At 34.8% G+C, this 26,808-nt stretch overlaps 1 pseudogene; it reads left to right on the forward strand.

The window, feature by feature from the left end:
* The first annotated feature begins 12,113 nt into the window (after positions 1-12,113).
* Positions 12,114-26,435, forward strand: LOC102956880 (annotated as a pseudogene).
* Positions 26,436-26,808: the final 373 nt, after the last annotated feature.

A 26,808-nucleotide genomic window follows, 5' to 3' on the forward strand; every position in this document is an offset into this window, starting at 1 on the left:
ACAACTAGCCTCCTTCCATAAACTGCAAAGAAGACAATGAGAGAATCTGAGAGAATCAATGCAAGTTATCCCTTGCACAACTAGGAATTTCTAATACCACCATATGCAGACTCGTGCTGCAACAAAAGCTTTAATCGTGAGTAATAAAATGATGAGACAAGGTGGTTCTATCCCCAACAGGACAATTCTCAAGTTAGAAAAATAGTAATAAAACTGAGCAGCCTCATAGACAGTAGATTTATGCTTTATAGCTGTTAAAGCCCCACACTTAACCAGCCGGTGGGGCAGAATCATTCCCATGGATCATAAATCACTGGCTTTTCTACAGTACTCGGTGTTCACCTTCATGTTACTACTAAGACAAATGCTACCTTGCAGTTCAAGGAAATTTGCATCATGTGGTAGAATTATATGAATTGCCAATCCAGTTCTCCTGAGTGCCTGCAGATTGTCATAAAATAACAAAAGCAATACGATATTATGGAATAGCTGCTCACAGCACTACTCTTGATGGTGAGCCAAAGTACTGGAGAGCTTTAGAGTTAGGTCCTAAAAACACATTTGAGCAAGATACGGCTATTTGAAAAGCTTGTGTTCATTTTTCTACAGAACAAATGAAGCATAAAATTTGTGGAAACAACATCAAGCAGTGTTTTCCACCTAGTTCCCAGCAATTTCTAGTAGCCAGACCTACAGAAAAATCACCAAAATTATGAGAGACCACTGGCTTTAGGAAAGAAATCATTACCAAATCTCTTCTCCTTAGAAAAAAAAAGTAGAACTAAAATCTGCTTGTTATAGATATCAGCAACCCAGAATAAGTGCGGTAAAATGCGAAGAGTGAGAAACAGAGGTCCACCCTCCCCTGCGTTTTGCTACAACGTCCGTTCAAGGATAGTCTTATGAGAATCAGTCTCTACCCCCCATGTTGCCCCAAGAACCCATTGTATAACTAGAATGGTTCCACAGTCTATGAATGAAGACACTAACACTTTTTTCTGATACATGTAAGCAGCTCATTTTACATAAAATGTGATAAGATGAAGTAAACCAAAACTATCAATAAGCATTTAAAAATGTTGCTGCTAAATACACACCATGCTTTCATTAGAGTGAGCGATATTGGGATAATGCTAAAATATTGAGACACAGAAATTATTGACCATTTGCACTTAAACATGCATAAAATTCTAATAGATTTTAATATTCAGAAAGAATTACACAGAAAACAGTAGGTCGAGTACCTCTAAGTCTGAGATAGAAAGCCTCATTAGTCATATAGTCTTTAGTAGCATTTACTATTTCGATCATTCGAAAGGTAAGTGAAGGCAGTTTAAATGCAAAAGGCAAAATATGGTCTCCTAGAAAGTGAATAAATAGAAATAAAAGGAAATATAGAATGAAAAGAAGTGATCACAAAAAAAAAAAAAAATGCCCCAAGTCTGAAAATAAAAGAATTTGGCCTGAGACAGCCCTCTAATTGCCAAGCAGAGAAAAACGAAAAAAAGTAAAAGAGCAAAGAGTACCTATTAATAAAAATCTGTTCCTTTGAGAGCAGGTAGCCACAGGGCTCTGAGAATAGCATCTAAAAATAATAAGGGGCAGTTGGGTGGCTCAGTCTGTTAAGCTTCTGACTCTTCATCTTGGCTCAGGTCATGATCTCACCGGTTCCTGAGACTGAGCCCCGCGTCAGGCTCCACGCTGACAATGCAGAGCCTGCCTGAGATTCTCTGTCTCCCTCTCTCTCTGTCCCTCCCCTGCTCATGCTCTCTCTCTCAAAAATAAAATAAACAGTAAAAAAATAAAATAATAATGGGTACATGATACAGTGTATGATAACATTTGTGACAAATGAAAGGAAAATGCTCCTGTATTAGTAAAAAGGGAAGAAAAGGATTTCTCCCATAAGAACTTAAGTGACTGCTATGTTAGGCATCATTCGAAACACTAGAGCTATCCCTGTGCATAAAAGACAAATAGCCGTTTCTTTATGACACCTTGTCACTTGTATTCTAAGTGAAGGAAAAAAAAGGACCTGAACCAAAAAATAAATAATTCAAGGTGATAAACGCAATCAAGAAAATAAATCTGCAGAGACGGATAAGGATTGATAAGGGTACAGTAATTGGAGAGGAGAGTTCATAATTCCAGAATTGGGAAACTTAGAAAAAAATCTGCAGAGCAAAATCACTGCTCCAAGTGTGAAGCAAGTTAAACATGGCATGATGGTGGATTATCAGAACCCTAAGTTCATCATCTGAGCAACAAATGTGCGTTTATAAAGCAGTCACACGTAGAGGCAATTCCAAGAGAAAAAAAAAAGTGCTTTTTGTGGTGGCATTGATATTACTGTGTGATAGTGGGAAAACAGTTCCCTTAATTGTAAAGGGGGATTTGGATTTTACTATCTGAAGTGCGGTCTATCTAAAAATTCTGTGCTATTGCTAAAAACTCAAGTTTAAAAAGCCCTTAAATTGAACCACATAAAATCGTGTAAAATATGGCTATCTGCATATAGACATGTTCATTAAAACACCATTTGTAATTACAGAAAAAATGAAAAAATATGCACTCCCATTACACTGGATTGTTTAAAAAATGTTGTTTCCAGTTAATGACATATTTAAGCAGTCTTAGAAAGACTGAGAAACATTCCACACTGTATGTTTAAATAAAACAAAAATCAATTAAAATGTAATATAATACTATCTTATACTGGAAATACAGAAAAGTATTAGTAGTAGTCCAAGAGAAGGTTGCATGTTGTATAAGGTTTATATGGCTTATTTAATTTTCTTCACCATGTGCAATTGTTAGTTTTGAAACGTTTCTAAATAATTGAAAAATGGAATTGTGTGTACTAAAATAAAAGACACCAAGGCGTCTTAAATTTTTTTAAAAGTTTGATAAAAATATGAGAATATTATTTCAATTGTAGGAAATGACAAGGAAAACCATGCAGTTTATACTGGGAATATACAGACAAAACTATTGGTTGCAAAGATCTCTGAAGAGGATTTTCTAATCAGGCTTAGAGAAAAAAGAAAGACATATGAAAAAGAATATTAGCTTTTTATCTTATTTCTGTACTTTAACTGTTATTTAATGAGAATATAATGTTTCTATAAAATAATAGTAAGTGGAGAATATATATGTATGCTTATACATGTATGAATAATTGGAATATATATATACATACATATATATATACACGTACATATATAAGTATACATAGATATATTTGACATTTTAAGAGCATTTAATTCTGCATTAGGAAGTTAAGCATATTGAGGGCACATGGGGGGGCTCAGTCAGTTAACCGTCCGACTTTGGCTCAGGTCATGATCTCACAGTTTGTGGTTTTGAGCCCGCATCAGGCTCTGTGCTGACAGCTGACAGCCTGGAGCCTGCTTTGGATTCTGTGTCCTTCTCTCTCTCTGCCCCTTCCTCTCTCACACCGTGTCTCTCTCTGGCTCACAAAAATGAATAAAAAACACTTAATTAAAAAAAAATAAGCATACTGGCATTTTACCCCTTAATTTATAGTGAATCTGTGTTTGATCCATTTGTAAGGAGGATATATTGCATAACAAATAGTTTAATAGAAATATCTATGGGTAATATAAATCTGGTTAGCCATCTCCAAATAAGCTAGGTAAAAATGTTCAGACACTTAAGTTTCTTAGAAAAACCCAGTATCTATCAGTAATTTGGGGGGAACTTTTCACATATTTGCATGAGTGAGTGTTCTTCACTGCAGTTTATTACGCTATAGATTATTGTAGCTGAAGAATGCTAAAATTTTAATTTATCTTAGCACTGGTCTGTTCAGCCTACAATGTCATCTCTAAAATACATGGACAGATACTGAGAATCAATTTAAACTATTACAAAATGAGGTAGATATGCAAAAATACACGTGAGAGGAAAAGGTAGTCAGTCCATTGGTCTCCAAAACTGAGGGCGTGTATTGAGAAAGGTAGACACTATGCCGAGCGGTGACCTTCTTCCCCTCTGAATGCGAAATGATGATGAAATACATTTTTGGTTATTTGGGTCACTGTATTTCGGACCCCTTTCATAGAGTAGATTTGCTGACAGTTTTGCTAATAAATCCGTAAGCAAAGGCATAGTTGCCAGTGTTATCAGAAAAGAGGAGAGGGACAGCATGTTTCCTGAACTAAGGCCTAAACTGGGATAATTCAGAAATAAAGAGATATTTTTACTAAGATTTTAACCTTCGGTTTGAAAAGCAATGTCCACATCAACTAAGAAGTTGAATTTCTCCTTGTTCTTGGTCTTCCATACATTCTTTCAAAACTTTTACCCAAATTTAATGTGATACAGAAAACACTTAATTCAAACTAATTGCTTATGAAATCCAGAAAGCACGACTCTGACACAATAAACTTGAAAAATTAGCAACTGGTCATGCATGGGCTCCAAAGAATTGCATATTTTTCTCTGGTTCTTTAGTAATGATATTTAAAAGTAATACAATGTATTAATCTTTTACACACAATTCAGTGCACTTCCTTGTTCACTTTAATGACAAATATGACATTAGCTAAAATTATAAAATTTTATTAATTTAAAGTTGTTCATGATGCATACAGACTCAAAGAAATCTCCTGAAGTAGAAATACAAATCACTCTACATTGGTTGGTAATAGTAGTAAAATTTTCCATTTAAAAATATTTAGCTGATAATTCATGTACCATTCCATACTCCAAGGTTCATTTTGTATTTTCTAACTTCTGTTTCTGAGCAAAAATTGAATGAGAAAATTATCTAACGTTTAAATTTTCACACAAAAAAATATGTTTTGCTGTGTAAAACTCAGGGCAAATGTCTACAGGTATGTGCTAGAAAAATTGGTAATTTGTAAGTGAAAACTAAAATAGAGTCTATACAATCAAGACAATTAGTGCCAACTGATGATCAATTATATAAGACAACCAAGCAGCGACTGGGTGGCTCAGTCGGTTAAGTGTTGGACTTCAGCTCAGGTCATGATTTCACGGTTAGTGAGTTCAAGCCCCCCAGTGATAGGTGGTGGGGATAAGCTAAGAAGATCCCAGGCTTCAGGAAACCACCTCTGTAGGACCCACAGGCGTCTTGCACCTGCCAGCCACCATCATCTCTTACCTGAACTAGTTTAACAGTAGTCTAACTGATCTCCTCTTCGGTTTTGTCCACCTAGAGCTATAACAGCATTTCTACCTACCAAGGGAAATAATTCTTATGAAGGAGAATTGAAGCTTTTTAAAGCATAAAACCAAAGTCTTCCTAAGGCTTCTCATTGCAACTCAAATAACATCCTAACCCTATAGGTCAGTCCAAATGTTCCCACTTTATAAGGCCCGGCCATCATTTCTGACTTCATCTAATTCTATAATGTCCTGCCACCCCCAAATCACTGTTTCTCATTCTCCAAAACATGTGAAACTCATTCCTTTTACAGGGCTTCTTATAGTTGCTAATCTAATCTGTTTCAGAGTCCACATGACCACCCCTTTCTGTATATATAAAATAATATATAGTCCACTTTATACACACACACACACACACACACACATATATTTAATTCCAATGTCATTCACAATGTTGTGATTCCAGCCACACCATTCTAAACACTATCTTTCTTTATCACATTATGAGTTTTATCTTTTAATTTAATACTTACGTGTACCTGAATTATCTAATTTATTTTTCAATGATTATTATACATCTGCTCTAAAGAAGGGTCTCCCTTATTATCATTGACATAATTCATTGATGGGAAGAAAGTAGACACACATATTTGTGAACTGGCTGGCTGACGAATGTCATCTCTGCTTTCTCTGTATCTCCTATCTGAAACTCCTATTAGACCAATGAATATTGGAACTGTTGGATATTTCCACTATTCCTCTTAACTTGTCCTTTCTACTTCCTACCTATCTCTCTTTAACTCTCTGTGCTAGGGAAATTTTCTTATTATCTTCCAGCTCACAAATTTGACCTTAATTAGGGTCCTTTTTCCTATTTAACTTATTAATATGCTTTGTTAAGGGGAGGGAGATTATATTTTACTTTTAAAGGAACAGGTACGGTAGACTGTGAATGTTGATTTTCCAGCTTATCCATCTAATAAGCACTCATTCTGAATCAGGAACTCACCATCACTGGCTGTGGTTTCTTGTGGTACCTTTCAGCAGACCAGGTGCCCTAGCAGCATAGAAAGATTGCCAAGGAATGGGATTTAGCTTGATGACTCTCCCATTCTCACCTTGATTTTTCCTTCATTGTCCTGGTCCTCTTTCTCTGCTTTCACGCCATCTCCACCCACCACTTAACACTGATCTTGATGTTTGAGTTTGACGCATGATCTAGTATTTCTTGGCTCTTAACCTCAGCTTTACTGTGGGTACCTTTATTTATCCCCTTGACTTGGTACATTTTTGAGAACTCTTAGCTAAACTGGTTCTGGAAACATTTCCTCTTTCTGTTTGTCCATATTGTCAACTCTTAATATCCAGATATGGTAGAAGATGCAAAGAGAACACCATTGATGAGCCCTCAAAGAGCTTGTGGTGTAGGGGGGACATGAGCCACATGCCTGACCATCACTGCAAAGTCAAGAGAATTCTGTGTGACAGGAGAGGTATAGGTAAAGGGCTATAGGGAACAGAAATCCAACCCATGTTAATTCCCCTTCAGAATAAATTTGGTTATGAATAAATTTTTAAAAAGTATAAAAGAACAGGCATGACTTCTTTTTCACACCATCCATTTCTGTTTAATAGATAGATACCATTTCCACTATTTATAATCTTTATAAACTTTATAGTAAATTTATCACATTACTATTAAATTCTTTTCTATTTGCTTTTTGAGTCCTATTTCTTTGGATACCAGATTGTGCTGTTGCATTTAGTGTCTCCTAAATGTTTGCTGATTCTTTAGATTACTGGCTTGACTGGTTTATTCAGTTTTTTATCATAATTATTATTAATTTACTTAAGTAATTAAGGTGGCATTAAATATATCAATGACAAACAATTTAGAAGTTAAAGAGTCAGATAGACATGTTTTCAGGGAGAGTTCCATATTTTCAGTAAGACAGTGAATAAATAACCCATTACATGAGAGGAAATATAAATGAGAGTTTCCAAAAAATACTCAGTTTAAAATAGATACCTTGTGGTTGTCCCAATCATTTCATGTAATATGAATGAAATGCTTGCTACATGAAGGCTGTGGAGTCTGATGTTTGATAAGGAAAATAACTTCATAAAACAGATGATCTGATCTATTCATTATGGGTCTGCCCATGAAATTAGCAGATATAAAAGTAAATTTTTGTTTATGATGTACTGTATTCCAAGAACATTGCCCAGCAAAAACAAAAAAAAAAATTAACTTGTCATGTTCCTCTATCATTTTACTTTACACTTCATTTGTTTCTGTTACATAGCCTTGTACTTTATTATTACTCATTGTTACTAACAGGCACATTCAATTTGGTTCCAATAAGAGTTTCTGTCATCTATTAAACTATGAAACTAATGACTGTAACATGTAACAGGTTTAATTACCTATATTGATTCTAAAGTGTTTATCTCCTTGTTTGTTCCTTAAAAATAATCCAGTTAACTCTATTTATAATTTATTGATGAGTTAATCGAGTTAATCTTGCAAAAGGAAATCTTTCTATGTCTACAAGTGACCTGTTAAATATCATTCATGTTACTTTAACTTTCAATGCATATAACATTATTTCACATTTAAAACAACATTCAACCTCATTCTCTCTGTTGACCTTCAGCATTCTTATAACAGTGAATAACAAAATATTAGCTAGATATCTTATTAAACCTCCTCAAAATTTGTGTGGCGATTTCTACAATAATCACTTAAGGCATATTATCAATTACTCTTTCTATTTCTCTTTCTCTCTGTCACACACACACACATACACACACACACACACACACACACACACACACTTAAGTAAAGTATGGCTTTTGTTACTTTCCCATTCCTCAATGTATCTATTTTAATCATCTGAATATTCCAGGTGAAATTCTTATTAGACTTTACTAGATCTCACTGTCTTTAATCATACACCTGAAAAGGCAGTTTGGTTTTACTTTTTAGAGAGGGTGCATTTGATAACAAATAAGTATTTACTTAATGAATTGACTGCTTGAAAGCTTATCATCATTCTGTGCCCACTTAAAGCAGAAAAGCTTCTTCATGTCATTCCTAATTCACTTTAAAACCACATGTGTTTTTCCTTCCATCTTTTACTTGATTTACTAGCTCTACATAGTTGTGCTTTAGATCAGTGGAATATTGGTAAACTGATTAAATTAACTCTCTGAACACACACACATACGTCCTTACAACTTCTGCTTCCCTCCATGTTTACTACCAGTACCTTATGCCAGGTCCCCATTTTGTCTCCTGGGTTTTTGCCATAGCCTCAAATATCTGAGTAGTCTCTCCATCAGGCCTTGCTTACTGCTAATACCAGTAACATTGTATCTCTCTTTACTGGATCTACACAAGGGAGTATTCTCCATTGGAAAACTTTACCTCATTTGACCTTTTTAACCTCTTCAATTTTATCTGGTGCCATTCTTCCCCTCTTTCTCAATGTTTACACTGCAGGCCCACTGACCTTCTTTCCCTTTTTCTTACGAGCTCTTTCTCTCTCTGCTTTCTTTCCTCAACCACACTCAGAGTTTTCAGGTATGCTCTTCCCTGGTATTCCTTCTGGCTTCTCATCCCACCAACCCTTCCTCAAATTAAATGTTACTTCCTTGAAAATGCCTTTTATTGACTCCATACAAAATTAGATCTTCTACTGTAATGTCTTATAACACTTTTAGTTTTGTTTCAGAGCAGATAATTTGTAATTTTTGCAATCATGCATTTGTTAAAGAGTATTTGTCATTTTTGTTCATTAATTTGCAAGTTTCCTGAGGTCACAGAGCATGTATGTTTGATTAAATCATTGATACAGGGCTTGGTGTAGATCTTCTGTCATACAGGCACAATGAATATTTTATTCTAAATGAACAAATTTTCTCTTCTAAATTAAATAAGGATATAATATAATATCAATATACATATATAAATATAAATAAATATAAATATATCTTCTTCTGTCATACAGGCACAATGAATATTTTATTCTAAATGAACAAATTTTCTCTTCTAAATTAAATAAGGATATAATATAATATCAATATACATATATAAATATAAATAAATATAAATATATGTATATATATATGGTATATCAAATTTTAAATACGTATCACATTTTAATACCCTTTCCATTTACTTTGGGTAAATATTCCAGAAATTCTGGTACTGAACCCTCTCCATAGATGCTTTTAGATATTTATCCCCAAACTGAAACTATATATTCCTTTTGTGGACAAAGTAATATTGTGGTTTTTTTATATTTTGAATCTAAATGCAGTTAGGCAATTGACCCTGATTTAAACAGAATACAAACTGAAAAAAAATTGTGTTTCATTGTTTCCCAAGTTTTCCTTATATGGAGATATATTTTTAAATATCATTTTAAATGATGTTCAATGAAAAACTGAGTGAGCAGAAAAAGGAAAACTTTTTTTTCTTATACTAGAAAAAAGGGGTATTTGTTTTTCCTATCAATTTTGAAATAAAAATAAAAATCTCTGGAAAATAATGCATATTTTATTTATCATCTTGACTGGTCCCATATTTACTAAATATAATTGCAGGGTAATATGTCTTGTTAATTTTTATTATTCATGTAAACATATTAAAGTGTGATGATGAGACTAATTTCAAGTTTTGTCAAAAGACAATGTCCACTTAGGGCTCTTATTTTATCTAACCTGGGAAATCCAAAAATATATAAATCAAAATATTAACATTGTATCAATATCATCTAAATTGTCAGTAGCTCGTAACTGGCAATATGTCAAAGTTATCAAAAATCCCTGATTCCATAGCTGATCAATAGCTCAGTAAACCTAAATAAACTTCTCCATTCTGGGGCTTATAAAAAACTGGGTTCTTCAGCCATGATTGTGGAAAACCAACGGGCTGATATCACTCTCATTAGCATAGTTACTTGACTCACTATATCTCAGAGTCTGATTTAAAATGATTGTTATGGATTTCTGCCACTACCCATTTCAGAATTTAGGTATCACTGTATGCGATCGCTAAGTCTGAAACACTATACGTGTACATAAAAACAAAATTTAATCCCAAATTTAAAATAAAATATGGGTAAAATTCTTAAATTTACATGCACATTCTGAAGAGAAAGTAATAAATATACAAAGCAAATATTGAATTGTCTTGAGAGTAGGTAACGTTTTACTTTGTAACTCCCCAGCGTGTAGTCCATTGATCTTGATAGTAATCAGTTACTTGTTTCTTAACTTTTAGTGTGTAATGAAGGCATGATTCCTCGCAGTGTGCCAAGACTACAGATCTTGTAAAATCTGCTGCTCAGATGAGATTTGTCTTTGGGGTAATTTTTGAACCAAATAGTTATAAAATGTAAAAATGTAGTTTTAATATTTGTTTAGCTATGACTGCTGATTAGAGATGATAAATCATTCTTATCCTTGACTAAAAAAAAAAAAAAAAAAAAAAAAAAACTGTGGTCAGAGTACTGAAGGCATAGGAGCCTTCAGAGGACCACAGAATTATTTGGAAATTGTAACCATATGCATAAAATGAATATTGAAGGATTCTTTTAAATGTATTATGTAACACAATAGAACACTTTATCAATGTAATTATTTTTAAATGTTTATTTATTTATTTTGAGAGAAAGATGGAGTGGGGGAGGGGCAGAGAGAGAGAGAGAGAGAGAGAGAGAAGGGGAATCCCAAGCAGGCTTCACAACCTCAGTGCAGAGTCTGAGGTGGGGCTCTGTCTCATGCACAGATCATGAGAGCTGAAATCAAGAGTTGAACCCTTAACCAATTCAACCACCCAGGAGTCCCTCAAGGTAATTCTTTCTCAATGTGGGAAATGTTCTATGTATAATGAAACATATTTATAGCAATAAACCAAATGTCTTTCTGTTAGTTTTTTAGGATATGTTGATTTTGTAAATAAAGAAATAAAGAATTTCAGGGTGTTTTTGTCTGAAAATATGCATAAAAACTCAGAGGGAAAAAAGTTATTTAATCGGGAGCTGGTAAGAATTTTACTTTCATTTTTTTTTTAGAAAATATGCTTACATGAGCAGAAGATTAGTTTATCATACAAAATGTGTTATCCAACAGTTATATGTATGACAACATTAACTTTGCACTTCTAGTTACTGATTTGTATTTTTTACCACAATTTTAGGTATTTGTTTTAATTTACATTATTTTTTCATACACTTTTAAATGAAGAACACAGAATTCTAACCATTATAAGACAATGATGAGTACACTTACTTTCATTTTGAATAGCTTCAGGAGACAACATATATCGTGAAACTTATATATTATAAATATTAAATTATTATAAATACTAATGTTTCGTTATTAAGTATAAGAGAATAATATTGGGTTTACTATGCTTAAAAAACGTTTACAGTTCACAATTTTGTAAAAATGCCTTTCAATTCAGAGTTAACCACATTGGCAATAAAATATTGAGTGTTCAAATTTTGCACGAATAACAAGGAATCACCAAAATTGAAGTTTCTGTAATATTCTTGATTAATGCTGACTTATACTCTTAGAAATGTCATTCTTAAATTATTCAAAACATTATTCAATACATTTCAATTTTCAGAAGTCTTTGAATCGTTTCTCATCTTGGTCATTCATATTCATTCAGTTCACTGACATTTTATGAGAACTCACTATGTTTCAGATACTGTCTGGGTGCTGGGGAAACTGGAGAAACAGAGAAGAGAATCGAAATACCCACCTCATCAAGGAGGAGACAGAAAATTAGCAGATAAATAGATACATGTAAAAGGAAATATCAGTTACAGATTTAAAAATATAAGTTAAACATATCCAAAGTGACTGGGCTTTGCATTTTAGATAGTATAGTATCTTCAGGAAAGGTTTTAAGAACAGATGATAGTTGAGCTGAAACCAGTATGAAGAAGGCAGTGGACAAAGGGGACAGTGATTGTGGAGATCTAGATATAGGTGTGTACTTGACGTGTTCAAGAAACTGAGAGGGGGTCAGTGTGCCCAAAGCGTGAGGAAATGGAGAGGGATATTGGTAAGAAAGAAGGTCTAAGGTGAGCCAGGATTCAGGTTATGGAATTTATAGAACAGAATAAGGAATCTGAATCCTATTCTACACGGAGATGGAGAAGGATGGAGAGCATCGGATGATAACATAATTCTGTTTCCATTTAAAAACTGAAATCGGGTAAACAGGAAGCCGGAAGACCAACCAGTTGATTGGTATTGAGGTGCCTTGGCAAGAGACAGTGGTGGCTTTAACTTGGTGCTTGCTAATAGTGAAGGTGGTGCTAAAAATTATGTTGACATAGATTTGAAAAGTAGAAAAACAGAACTAACTGATGGATTAGGCATAGGGTTACAGGGAAAAAAGAGGCATCAAGGATTTGTTTTCAGCCTGCTCATTCAAACATTTCATAGTAAAATGTATCCTATTGTTCCCTTCAAGTATAAAAAATTGTGAGTTTATGAAGGTATGTGGAAGAAAACAATTGATATATTTACAGTATTTGCATTTCTCCATTAATTTGCACATTCATAAAATATATTCTATTTCAGCCAAAAACTGCTTCACCTGACAGAAAGCAAAAAGGATAAAGTCTGCCAACAGACCACCAGCGCCATAGCAGAGTGAGAAATCACTAGTTCCTGTTCTCATGAGACATCAACAGGCATTTTTAGTTTGCGAAGCTTTTTCAGTCTCCCATACAAAAATAAATACAAGAGATGAAACGAGGCTTGAATACTTTCATTGGGAATTTCCAGCATATTAAAATGTAAATATTTTTCTTGTGTCAACATTTTTCTTTTAATGCTCACACAGGTTTATTCGTTATTATAAGCTGACAAAAATTTATGAAAATTCTCAGTCGCTCTGGTCAAATCCAATTGCCTCCCGTCGCTAATTCAGCTGGCCCTCTGCACAATTGGTCTTAATACTGCCAACTTCAATCATGGCAAGGAGAAAAAGAATATATTAAAGTTGCAGACAGGGTGAGCTATTTTAATAAGAAGATGCTATCTCAGCCTTTTCACTTATTAATACCTCCGCCTAATAGAATTTCCATCATGATTGTTCAAAGTGATATTTATTTTTTTCTAGATAATCCCTTTCAAAATTTAAAATTACAAAAATAAGAGGGAAACTGATTAGTGCATGATTATGAAAGGTAATTTTTCAACTAAAAGAGCTCTCTAAAGCTAACAAAGATTCAAATAAACTTGTACCAGAGATTGACCAAGCAGGCACTCCCACATACCATTTATTTGATTTATTTTGTCATGAAAATGGAAAGGTAGTCCTTGCTAAGCTTAATTGAATAACATAGATCAGAATATTATATCCTTGATACATTTATGATTTTTGTAGAGCCAACCGATTTTACATATAACTCCTCTACATGAAATATGACATAAGTAGCATCACAGTGACTGTTTTAGGTCACAAATTTGAAATGTCTTTCCATTATATCATTTCTAAGTCATTTCTCTCTGTGTCTGTGTTTGATTGGGTGAAAGTCACATCAGAATGTTTGGCTATAAAACTAAACCTAACTCCACTAGTGTCTTTCAGAGTAGTGTCATCAATCTTTTAAAAGGTGAATATGACCTGATGATAATGTATCATGCTAAAGACAAGATTTTAAGCCTTACATGGTCTACTTCAGCAAGAAATGACTTATTAACTGGCACTGCAATTGAGATTATTCATCAGCATCTTTAATTCAAACAGCGACTAGTTTTTCTCAAAGTTAAGAGTTGGAGAAATTAACTATAGACTACCATTGACAAAATTAAAAAAAAAAAAACGTGGGATAAAAAATATGTTGTTTGGTTTTTGGATTTTTTTTTTGCGTTTTTTGGAGGGGTTGTTTGTTTATGTTTGTTTGTTTTTTACAGAAAACAACATTTTCCTAAGTTTTGAGTACTGGAAATTAAGTTTATTTCTAAAAATAATTCAATTTTAGTATCTTTAAGCTATTCAACAACAAAAACCAGAATAATTCTATTTATTTCAGTGTAAAATATTCTGTTGCTTAATTTAGTTATAAAGGAAATAAAAGATGAGCAGATTATATATACTGCATATTAGAAGAGAAATATCTATTATACATGAAATACTTATAAACTTAGCACATAATACTTTATCAAATGCCAAATGAGCACCACTTTTTTTAAATTACATTTATTTATTTTTGAGAGACAGGATGAGACAGAGCACGAGCAGGCGAGGGGCAGAGAGAGGAGACACAGAATCTGAAGCACGCTCCAGGCTCTGAGCACGAGTTCAGCACAGAGCCCAACGTGGGGTTCGAACCCACCAACTGTGAGATCATGACCTGAACCAAAGTCAGACACTTAACTGACTGAGCCACCCAGGCACCCCAAATGAACACTGCTTTTTTATGTAGAAGTCTTTCTTCACCAGATTATCTCTCAAGAGTTTAAGGTTATTTTTAACTCAGAACTCTCTGCCACCTAATTCATAGAATCAATCACTCTTTGACTTGATACTTTGCTTTATTCCAGGTGATACAGGTAGGGTACTCTAGTACCTCTCTGACAAGAAAAACACTGATGTTCATATATTAAGATATAATATTTCCCATATTACTATTGGTGATATTGTGGGTTTTAGTTCCCATTATAATACAATGAAAAATCAAACTGGCTACTATTTATATTCAGCAAGAGCCACAACACCTTTAAAAAACAAACAAACTAGAATGTAAGGTTTTCAGAAGGAGGTGGTGTCAGGAACATATGAGGAATTTACTTGCTTTGATCTAAATATGCCTCCAATATAATCCGTATCAGTATCAGTTTTCTCCTTCTCTTGTTTGGATTTTCCTTGTAATAAACTATCCAAACATCTATGGATTTTCCATAGATGAGAAGAAAACTCAGACAAGCACTAAAAGGAAATAAATAAGACCTTTCTTCAAGCACTAGTATTTCAAAAGTTGGAGATATTTTTATCGGTATCCTGACTTAACTGTTTATAGTACTAATTCCAAATTATAGTAATAAATTCCAAAATTTAATTAGGAATGCAAAAAAATAGCTAAGATTTTATTCTTCTCATCGATATTTATTTCCTCAATCATTTCAATATTAATCTTTTTTTCTGTGAAACTGACGATGAAAGTATATATAGTTTTTTGAAGTTTGTCTCCTGTACCAAGTTACAAAGTAGAATGTTGCTGTGGGCAAAAAAAAAAAAAAAAAAGTGTTAGTTTTGATATTTGCTTGATGTACTGGTTACTACAAGGAAGTAATATTCCAAAATATTATCTTATTGTTTTATTTCTTTAGACATAAAACAAAAGTTAATATTGCTATTGAAGAATATACTTTCTTTACTTAAAGACTGAGCACAGGGTACCCGGGTGGCTCAGTCGGTCAAGTGTCCAACTCTTGATTTTGGCTCAGGTCATGATCTCATGGTTTTCAAGATCAAGCCCCACCTTAGGATTCTCATTCTCTCTCTCTCTCTATCTTTCTCTCTCTCTCTTTGCCCATCCCCCATGCACTCTCTCTCTCTCTCTCTCTCTCTCAAAATAAGTATATACATTTTTAAAAAGAAACTGAGCACACACAATAAAATCAAGTATTCTGAAGTATTAACATTTGCAGGTATTAATTAGTTATCTATATTTATTCACATGATAATAATTCTTAGGTTAACCCTGAAAAAATACCAAAACGAAGGTAAATATGTCCAACTTTATAAGCTTGATCAATTTTTTATCACATTTTCTTTGATTTTGTCTTTTTCTACCCTCAAAACATCATTTTAACATTTAACTTGCCAACTAATGTGCATATTTGCATAAACCTATACTTAACATTTATTCTATAGGTCCCTAGACAAAAATCTAGGTTAGCTTAAAAGGTCAAAAATGTAAGATTTGTAAATGTTACGATAGTAATCCTGCTGGTTCACAGGAATGATATATTAGACTACAGTAATTGTGCTATAGACAGGAAATGTCCCCTCCCTGAAAGTAATAAAATAAGTCAGGGTCTAGCCGCTTTGATAATAGGAATTTAAGCCACTAAAATATGTTTTGTGGTATCAAGAAAACCTAATCTTTCTTTTAAAATCATTCTTAGTTTCACATTGATGTTGTCTGTTACAGGAAGCTCTGCTTCCATTTCCTCTCGATGAGAATATTTGTGTACGCTTTAAGTAATTTTAAATAAGACACCCTCTTAAAAAAGTGATAGTTTATACTAAATTAATAACAAAAGTGATTTTTTTTCCATATAGAAGTATGGAGATGAACCGATGTCAAACTTCCTACATCTATGATTTTTAAAATTTGGGTTTATAGCTTTTTTTTAAGATATTTATTACTGAAATTTTACTTTTGATTCACATATTGTATTATACATTTTGGCTTCTGTATTACTGATTTATGTACTATATTTAATTTTAATATTGATTACTAAATGCTCAATTGCATTTATTTTTCCTATTTCTGCTTCTGCCAATGATGAATTTGAATTCTAAAGTGAATATTGTATGAAAACCAACTAAATGAAAGTGCTAAAGGTGAATGTATCCACATGGTCTTTGGTGGGGAGTATTCATTCATTCAGAAGAGGAAAGGGATGCTATACGAAGGAAGTTCCTTATGTGTATGTGTGTGTTTGTGTGTGTGTCTGTTGATCTGGGACCAAGTGCAGTTGGAGCTGTGAGAAAGCAGTCAGAGGCAAAGCTGGAAAGAACAGTCTTTCTGGTTGAGGGAACCTGAAAACTGAAGGTAAAAAAACTATGGTTTCTGGAAGAACCTGTTAGCATCCTGTAGGGAAAAAAAAAAAAAGATCCAGGGAAAGGATAGTTACATTTTGTCTAGTAAAATTTCTGACTGACTCCTGGGCCAAGTATAAACACAAAAGAATGAAACCATGTGAGGCATTATAGCTCAATAAACAGAGTTTATAGGAGAAGGTCCACCAAGATAATTGTTACTGAAACAAAAGAAATACACACATTGAAAAAAATAACAAAATAAAAATCTCCACACTTCATAATATTCAGGATAAAATTCCAAACTTTTCACACGTTACGAGAATTGTTAAGATGAAATTTATTTTGAAAAGAAAAGAAATCAACTGAGATCAAACTTAACATGGCCCAGATGTTGGTACTGGCCATCAAGGATTTTAAAAGGGCTATTATACTTTGCCTCACTGGAGCCAAACAAAATATATTTGCAATGATGGTAAAGATCAGAGGTATCATTAGAGAAAAAGAGATAATAAAGTGAACTAAATGCAAATTCTAGAACTTAAAATCACAAATTCCAAAATTAAAAACAAAATGTATTATATTTAATAACTACAAGGAATTGATAGAGAAATTAGTAAATGAAATGGAAGACAGGCCAGTAGAAATCATCCAATGAAAAATGAAATGACTAGACATTCAGGAACCTGTGGAATAACATGAAAAAGTTGATATATATGTAACTGTAATTGTAACATGTAATCTAGAAGGGGAGGAGAAAGAGAATGCTAAAGAAAAATATTTGAAACAAGAAGGTGCCAAAATATCCAAAACTTGGTGGATGAAATACAATGAACATCAAACTGAAAAACATTAGGAAAAAATGCTATGCTGCAGCACAATATAATCAGATGTTAGAAGCCAGGGATACAAAGTAAGCCTTGAAAGTAATAGGAGAAAAACACATTAAATACTGGTAGCAACGATCTAATTAACAGCTGACTTCTCAGCAGAAACAATAGAGACCAAAACCAAAATCAAAACCAAGAGTTGAAGAACTCTCTTAACTTGCTAAAAGAAAAAAAAAATCCTGTAAATCTAAAATTTTGAAACTAGTGAAAATACCCTTTCAGAATAATGGCTAAATAAAGGCATTTTCAAATGAAAGAAAACAGAATTTTTGCCAGCCAAACTGCACATCAAGAAAAGAGAAAAGAAATTCTTCAGAAAGAAGGGAATTGATGCCAAATGAAAACCTGAATCTTTGGGAAAAGATGAAATGAATCAAAATTGGTAAGTATTAAGGTAAAGGCAAACGACTTTTTTGTCTTTAATTGCTTTATAATTCATGTAACTTATCAAAACAAAATAATATATTGTCTTCTACAGTGCATGTTGCATGAAGTCGTGATACGTATACCTATAGTTTAAAGGTTGAGGTTGTGATACAAGCATTTATGGTGACAGTATTTCTCTATTTTACATTAAATAGTACAATACTAACTGGACATTGATTGCAAAAAAAGTACAAATAAGAAGAGCTAAAAACCCACAGAAAACTGAACCTGAATTGCTCCCAAACGTTCAAATAAAGAAAAATCAGGAAAGAAGAAATAAAAAAAAACAAAATCAGAGGAAGAGACATGGTAAGCAAAGAGTAAAAAGATTCAAATTCAACTATAAGAGTAGTTACATTAAACATTGTAAAAGAAAGATATTGTTAGAATAGACCAATACTAAAGAAAAACACAAACAAAACAGCAACAACTCTGTGTGGCCTACAAGAGATAAACGTTAAAGATAAATTTAGACACAGAAAGGCTAAAATTATATGGATAGAGCAAGATAGGACATGCAAAACTAATGATCATACTGTGGGGATGGTAATATTAGTATACGTAAAAGAGACTCAAAGCAAGTTTGGTACCAGCATGAAGAAGGAAGGATAGCTATGATGACAGGAAGTCATTTAATTAGACACCAACCATAAATCTGTATGCTCCTATAATAGAACTTCAGAATACATGAAGCAAAAATGGACAAAATTAAAGAGAGGAATGAACAAGTTTTTAATAATAAGTAGGATTTTAACATTCTTCCTGAGCAGTTTGTAGAAAAACAAGAATAAAGCAAGTAAGACAGAAAATTCAAACACCACCACCAAGGAACTTGACTTAGTTGATATTTATAGAATGTTGTGTCTAACAAGAGCATAATCATTACCCTTTGAGGAGCAAATGTTATATTACCAATATAGATCATGCAGGGACCATATATCTGGTTTTAATAAATTCTAAAAATTAAATAACTTCTCCTACTCTCTTTTCCTTTATCTTTCATGACCACTCCCCTCAATAAATCTTTTGCATAGCTAACCCCATTCAAGAGAGGCAATACCTTCAGTCCTGCAAGAAAGCAAGAGGTAAGATAGAAGTTTGGGATTTGGCTCTCTCTCTCTGTCTGGCAGGCAAAGAGTACCCATACAAAATTTTATTTGTACTATTGCAGTTTCTGGCACTGATGGCCAGATTGCTGAAGATTTCACAGGGTTTGGCTTGGAGAAATGTGCTGAATGCCCTTGCTGATGCAGTGATTTGGACATTTAAAAGTTACGGGAAAAACACTGCTTACATAAACGGTAAAGTTGTAATTGGCACCTTCTGTAATGAGAAATGGAGTGCACTGAACAGATAATTAAGAGGCAGTTTGTAAGGTGAACTTTATCTCCTGCAGTGGGAAAGCAGACACAATTCAATAGACCACCAAAACTCTGATAGAACTGTAGAGACCCAGACATTAAAATCCTCAGACTAGTCTATTATGCTAAGGTCAGGGCCCTGAGTAGGAAAAGCAGACAGCATGACATATAGGGTGGGGACACCTAGGCAAATGTCTCCAAAGATTTTGGTTCTCTAAGACTCTCTTGAACCCTGTGACTTTCATGGGTGGCCCTTCCCTCCCTAGTTAGAACTATCGCTCCTTCTCTTCTAGATAGCAACAGCTGTTCCTTCACAAACTTCCATATCCTCCTCTGGCTTATTTGCCAATTGCAATGGTTAGATCCTGTTATAACCACTGGAATATGCTAAAGTCTGTTAAGAGAGAAAAGAAATTTTACACCTTAGAGGTGCTACAGAAATTAACTAACATGTACCGGTAGGGGTTTAAGATGTATTCCTGGGGGTTGAATAAGAGTATGATTGATTCAAGGGCCTACATAAAAGGTTGGATGATAACTAAGAAATTTTGTTACTTGGCAGTCCTTTCTCAGGTTATATAAATTAACTTCCTGTCAAGGACACTGAGGTATAGGATATACTCCTTGTTAGGTTAGCTCTTAGAATGCAATGCTTCATGCTGAGTGATGTGACTGGCAATTGCTTTGACAGGCAATAAAGGAAGGGTAGGGAAGCTGAGGAAAATGGACATATTGGAATTTCCAATTGTAAGGGAAGAATGGAAGAGCAGGAGATTAAAATTGGTTGCCTTGATAAGAAGTCACCATCTCTTGCTCAATTCCAGGACCCAGCCCAGTTTTCTGATTTGGAACCCATTGACTGAAATGGTTGCAGGGTCCCTAGAAGAATTATTCACTGTGGTATACACTGCGATGTTTCCCCAGTATTATATCCTGTATTGTTTCCCCAGTTCTTCTCCCAAAGTACTAGTGGTCATTTACCTAGGTGAATACACACCAGGAAAAAGAAATATCCAAACATTTTGGTCACTAAAGGGCACAAATACTAGTTGACATTAAAACTAGGAGACCTGAAGTATCCTCATGGCTCTACTTTTAGGGGGAGGGCTTGTTGAGGCCATGTAATAAATGGAGTCTTGGCTAGAGTTCAGCTTACAGCAGCTTCACTGTGTTTGCAGACCCACCCAGGGGTCATTTCCCTAGTCTTGAATCTATAATTGGGATTGCATAACAACCACGTTGGGTCCTTTACCTGTTGGATAAAAGCTAATGTGGAGAGGAGGAGAGGCTGGGTGACTCAGTCTGTTGAGCATTAGACTCAGGCTCAGGTCATGATCTCATGGCTCATGAGTTCAAGCCCTACATCAGGGTTTTTACTGTCAGTGAGGAGCATGCTTTAGATACTCTGCCCCCCTCTCTCTCTACCCCTTCCCTGCTCACACTCTTTCTCTCAAGAATAAATATACATTAATTTTTTTTAAAGCTAACATGGAGGGAAAAGACAAATGGAAGCCTCTGATATTGCCCTTCTGTTCAAGATGGTAAATAATGTAAACATTTAATAAAACATTAATTATGTGTTCATAAACATATATCTCCCAGGATGAGGAGAATGGTAGAACTGATCTCTGCCATCTCCTGAATGGAGCCAAAGGATGCAGGGTTGAAGATCGCTACATGTTTACATTTAAAATTCCCCTTCACACACACACACACACACACACACACACACACACACAACAATGAATTTTAGAGAATACTGTAGACTGCTAAAGCAGATTAATATGTCCCAGGTACATTATATGCAGTTGCTGATTTCTCTAATGTGTTTGTTCTTTTCTATTCATAAGAAAAAATAGAGCCAGAGAGAATTAGCATTAGAACTAATAATAATATTATTTACAGTTTGCCCTATATGGCCAGACTGGTTGGTTTGGGGTCTAGAAGGAACAGGGTGGTAAGAATGAAGACAAGGAGATGTGGGCTAAAGGCATGTAGACAGATATTTATACGAACCAGAAAGCATCCACCATGAAAGAGGCACTAAACATCCAAAATGACTTGCACAGCTGACCCTGCTCTTCCTTGGTTATTAGCCACCACAGAACAAGACAATGGACATATAAATGGTCTTGCCACAGTGCAAAGATGGAATCTACATATGTAGTGAACTACATAGACTTTCACTTACGAAGGTTTGCCTATGTAGCTTACCTACCTACTTACCTTTCCAGATACTGGTGCCTCAGAATGTCCAACTTGCCAGTAACAGAGACCTGCACTGAGTCCTAAGACACCAACAAGCCCATTGGTAGCAAACTGCTAAATTGGGACCCTTTCATCCTATACGGTCAGTGAATTTTCCTCACAAGGAAAGATACATACTCTGGGTATAGATTTTCTAGGCTATGTGCAGAACCTCAGCAAGTACCAACATACTGATGCTGACAAAAGACCTGATCTACAGGTATGAAATCCCACATAATATAGCACCCAGTGAGGACCAAATTCATAGATAAGGAGGTGTGGAATTGGTCCCATGACCATGCGCTCTGCAGAATAATCAACCTTTTTGAACACTGGAATAGCCTAGTAAGGGCACAGCTAAAGGAACAATTTAGAAGAAATGCTCTGAGAGAATGTGTATCATTCTCCAGTATGTAGTATATATAAAAATCAGAGACCTCTATATGGCGCTCTTTCCCCAAAGGAAGAATACATGGGATTAAGTACTAATCAGTGGAAACAAGAGTGGCCCCAGATGCATCCCTCCCACTGAACCATGGAGGACTTTTTGCTTCTTGACCCAAAACTCAGGGGTTGGCTATTTTATTCCACAAAGAGGTCACATTCTTTAAGGGAATGCCATAAGGATTTCTTTGAACTCAAAGATATCACCACTGCAGGAACATTTGGACTTCTAGTTTTCCGGAAACAGCAGGTGAAAAATAATCACCATCTTAGGGAGAGTAATTGGCCCTGATCAAAAGACGAAGATTGTACTGTTTTTTTGTAAACGGCAACTAAGAGAAATATAAAACACAAGTTATCTATTTGGATGCCCCTTGGTCTACCTTTGCCTGTTTATAATGGTAAATAAATGGGCATGCACGATAACCAGGCCCAAGAAAGCAGTATGATAACCAAAGGGAACAGGGATCTGAGTCATGCTTTCTAGGAAGCTACAAAGACCTGCCAGCATGATAGATAAAGATGAAGAGGTACCAGAATGCATTAGGAACTAGAGAATGAGCTATTTGCTGTCACCTCAAGAGTGAGTAGTATAGGGGCTGTAATTTATTCTACAAACTTCACTTTGCTCAGCTTCTCCTCAGGGAGAGAGACTCACAGGGTCTATGGAAGAGCTTCTCACAGAACCTGCATGAATTACTTGTATCTTTTTCATGAAAACTATAGACTCTGATACCCATGGAGTGTTCTACTCAGATCTCTTTCAAGAGAACCTTGATGTGAAGAGTATCCTTGACCGATGGTCTTGGCTCCATTGGTGTTCACTCAGGGACCGCTCAAAGACAAGGCACAGCCAGGGTAGCAGTCCTGGCCCATTCCTAACACAGGATTACTCTGATGGGGAAACCAATTGCTATGACTGAAGCTTTCTCAGAACCATGCTGTGTCAGAGGGTCTTCCTATCCCATTCTTTCTCTTTTTTCTCTTTTCACAGCTGTCAAAGTTGCACTGTGGTCTGGAGATTTTCCCAGCCGATTTCTGTCCCCTCCTCATCTTTTATCCTTCACAGACAATTCCATAGCAAATCCTTTGTGCAACAAATCCCATCTTGGTGTTTGGTTTTAGGAGGACCCAAACTGACATAATCCATATAATTGAAATGCTTTCTGGCCATACTGTTTGAGAAAATACAAAACACAAATGACCGATATCAGAAATGAAAGTGGAAGTCACTACAGATCATAAAGACTTCAAAAGGATAGTAATGGAATATTTTGTGTGTTTTTCCAAGAAAGAGGGAAGTGTACTGATTAAAAAAAAATCTGACTTTGACTCAGGCAGTCCTACAGGTGGCAAAGATATAGTAATAATTCCTAGCACAAAGGGGTTAATGAATTGGATCTTAAATAAAGATAATATAATTTTGCTATTTCCATATGAACAGATAGATTTGGAATGTTTTTTTTTTAAATATAGGAAGTGTGAAAATATAATATTTCAAAATAATTTTTGAGAAGAGCCATGTCATCTTAATAACTTTATTTCTTTTTTAAAGTTATCTTTAATTAAAAAAGGAATCACTCAGAAATGTTTTCAAAATCTCTGTTAACCCCATGTGATTTGTCATTTTCAGATTGTACTTAATCTCAAAACCCTCCACTCTGGCATCATGGATGTAGGGTAAGAAAAATAAATTAATATTGGAAATTAAATAATAATCAGAGAACTTAGTAACTGAGATTACCTCTTCAATTATGATTAGGAATAAAATCAGAAGTTAAATTGCTTAGTGATCTTTCTAAAAGCAGGATATATGGGTTTAGCCAAATTTCTATGAACTAGAGGATTTTTTTTTTTCTTAATATGGAAGAAGTGCCTCCACAGGTGATTTAATGAAATAATGTATCTTTTTTATGAGTGCCAGAAAAGTGATTTGAGCAGGAGTATGTCCATATTTGTAAGAATGTCCATATATTTCCTTGATTCAATAAAGTAATATTGAGAAATCGGGAAAGTGATTACTATTATGGTCAAATAAACACTTGAATATAGACAAACAGTTATTTAAATATTTATAGAAGTTTAATTTTTGCAATTTCAAGTCCTCCAAAATTTCTGCCTAGATTCATCTTTGTTTAAGAAAAAAAAAATCTCTTTAAAGGTTAGATTTAGAAATGCATATTAGATTCTTGTGCTTTTAAAACACTACTATTTCTCCTCTACTAGGTTCTTGCCCCAGGCAAAAACCAACGCCTAACACAAATATTGAAAAAGAAGAAGAAAAAAAGAAACCTCAAGAGACACAATAAGATATCTTAGGATTTTAACAATCAAAAAGGCAAAGGTCATATGGGTTATTTGAAAACTCCTTTGAGGGAAAAATTGATCCATTCCTTTAATGTTCTCCACAACAAGGATTAATTCTCTTTGAGTACTTTAAATAATATAAGGGAAAACCCATTAAGGAAAGGAGACTCAATTCACTGCTCTGACCCCCTGATCCATCTGAGAACTTTCAAAACCAATCCCAGACTAATATATTCTCTATTGATTTTGATTTTTATATTATCTTAAACCCAGAGAGAATTTATTTCCTTCTAAAAATATAGTTTAAAATGATCAAATAATACTCTATCCCAAAGTTGCTACCAAGAAACACTCCAAACACTAGCAAAAAGTTCAAAGTAGAGGCAGGATGCATACAGTAGGGAATAAGAGGAATATAAATTGAAATTTTACCAATTCACTAGTCATAATTTATTATTTCAAGGTGATTAATATTAAACAAGTTAGACTTTAATAAATTTGCAAATAATAATAAAACATCTGGTTTTATAACATTATAGTTTATATGTAACATAATATAAATATATATCATATATTGATAAAGCACTTTGTAGCTTGCAAATGACATTATCAAATATAATCCACACAGCAATGATGTGATTAGGCTTTGCTGTTAAATTGCACTTAATAGTTTGTAAAAGCAGTCTGTGGGCGAGCGGGAAACCTCGGGGGTTACCACTGGGAGGCGGGGCTGGGGCAGTGGGCCAGCCTCCTTATGGCTCTGTTGAGCCCCCTCTGGACTCGGGTATTGGAGGCACTGACAATGACTGGTAGCCTCCAGCCTTGCAAAGGTGTGTTCTAGGTCATTGGTTTCTAAGTGTTCAGTTGGATTCATTGGACTGGGCAATAAAGGGGAAAAATGGCAAAAATCCCATGAAATGACTATCCTACTCATTATTTATGATGTGTTCCCTGATGCATGCAAAGAGCTTTAAGATGCAGGTGAGCAGTTAGTGTCTTCCCCAGCAGATGTAGCTGAAAGAATTGACAGAATTATTACAATGTTGCCTACGAGTGTCAATGCGATAGAAGATTATTCTGGAGCAAATGAAATTCTAAAAAAAAAGTGAAGAAAGGCTCACTTTCAATAGATTGCAGTACTATCGATGCCACAGTTTCAAGAGAATTGGCCAAAGAAGTTGAGAAAATGGGAGCAGTTTTCATGGACGTCCCTGTTCCTGGTAGTGTGGGGGCTGCTCTGTCTGGAAACCTCCTATTTTTGGTGGGAGAAGTCAAAGATGAATTTGCTGCTACAAAGAGTTGCTGCGGTGCACGGACTCCAATATGGAGTACTGTGGAGCTGTTAGGACTGGGCAGGCTGCAAAGATCTGCAACAACATGATCGCTATTAGTATGATTTCAACTGATGAAGCTATGAAACTTGGAATCAGGTTAGGGCTTGACCCAAGACTACTGGTTAAAATCCTAAATATGAGCTTATGATGGGGTTGGTCAGGCAACATAATCCTCTACCTGGGATGATGGATGGAGTTCCGTCTGCCAATAAGTATCAGGGTGGATTTGGAGCAACACTCCTAGCTAAGGATCTGGGGTTAGCACGAGACTGCCACCAGCACAAAGAGCCCCATCCTTCTGGGTAGTCAAACCCATCCAAACTAGAGGATGATGTGTGCCAAGCATTACTCAAGAAAAGACTATTCAGACCTTTCTAGTTTCTATCAGAGGAGACCTTCTGAGTTTGCCCTTTGGCTGTGGGTACTGTTGGCAACAAAACTCTATCTTGGGCCCTCCTTATAGCTCACCCCACAAGTGAATGGGTTTAGTCAAAGGTCACCTGTCTGCCTTTGATTATCTAGGTCCCAGTAAACCCTAGAATTTTTCACCCATTTTTAACTGCTTGTTCTTTTTTATCTATTTTAGCAAACGTGTATTATCTGATTTTTTTTTTGTTGTTGTTCTGCAAGCCGCTGATGGTCTCTGTTAACAAGCTGACTGACCTTTTTCAAAAGTTTGATCCCTGAGCATCTTCAACTAAATCGTGTCATGCTTTAATCAGGATGTTATTTACCTCACTTTACAAATAAGAGCAAATATTTTTTTAACAGGATGAAATCTATCTTTTTAAAATTTATTTAAGTTTTTTCATTTATTTTGAGAGACAGAACCAGCC

The sequence above is a fragment of the Panthera tigris genome, chromosome B1, assembly GCF_018350195.1.
Source record: "Panthera tigris isolate Pti1 chromosome B1, P.tigris_Pti1_mat1.1, whole genome shotgun sequence".
NCBI lineage: Eukaryota > Metazoa > Chordata > Mammalia > Carnivora > Felidae > Panthera > Panthera tigris.